This window comes from Theobroma umbraticum, unplaced genomic scaffold (assembly GCF_002168275.2).
Source record: "Theobroma umbraticum cultivar Fairchild unplaced genomic scaffold, ASM216827v3 scaffold_204.0, whole genome shotgun sequence".
Taxonomy (NCBI): Eukaryota; Viridiplantae; Streptophyta; class Magnoliopsida; order Malvales; family Malvaceae; genus Theobroma; species Theobroma umbraticum.
The window spans coordinates 5,710,655-5,711,458 of record NW_018397267.1 but is presented as its reverse complement, the minus strand read 5'-3'; positions in this window follow the sequence as shown (position 1 = coordinate 5,711,458).

Sequence of the window (804 nt, the reverse complement as noted above, 5' to 3'; positions counted from 1 at the left end):
CCCACCTCAAGCTTTCATGAACCATAACAAACTAACTCAACATATAATCTGCCGTTTCAAATTAATAAGAGGGATAAGAAGAAGGTGCTCTTGAGCTGACAGATTTTCCTGTTAAGCAATAGCAAAAGAGGTAGAAGTGCGCAGATACAAGTATTGGGCAGCTCATGCTTCTCTGGCTGCACTCAGATACCATTACCATTACCACTAGCACTGCTAAAACAGCTTCCAGCTTAGAGAATTACAAAATACCATTTACCCTTGGATCTCTAATTGTTTTGTTTGCTTGCATTTGCCAAAAATAACCTATTCTGGAAAATGATTACCAATGTTTGTATATTACTACTATTAGATTTCCTCAATATAGTTCTATTACTAAATAGTTTTTCTAATTACTGGACTTCAAAACCTAAAACAAGCTAAGCTTGTGCAGTTCCTTTGTTTTATTAGTTCCATAAACTTTGCTAAGCGCTAACCTTAGTACCTACGTCCTGATCCTAGAAGTAGGGAAAGCGGAGGGACAGATGCATGGAAACAAGCTAGCATCAAAACATGACAACAATCATCCAAGATTCAATGTGCATAATTACATGTTGTCCTTACTACTGTCATCTTTCCAATGAAGTTAAAATGTACAAAAATGCAATAAGAATCTCAAACAAAGTTCAACTAATTGTTGAACGTCAAACATTAACTTACATTTCCTTCCCTCCGCCCCTCATAAAGAAGACACCAACTTAAACATCATCATGTTACTTCAAAAATGTCTAAACATCGCTAACATCACAGCATGACAACTGCATGTGC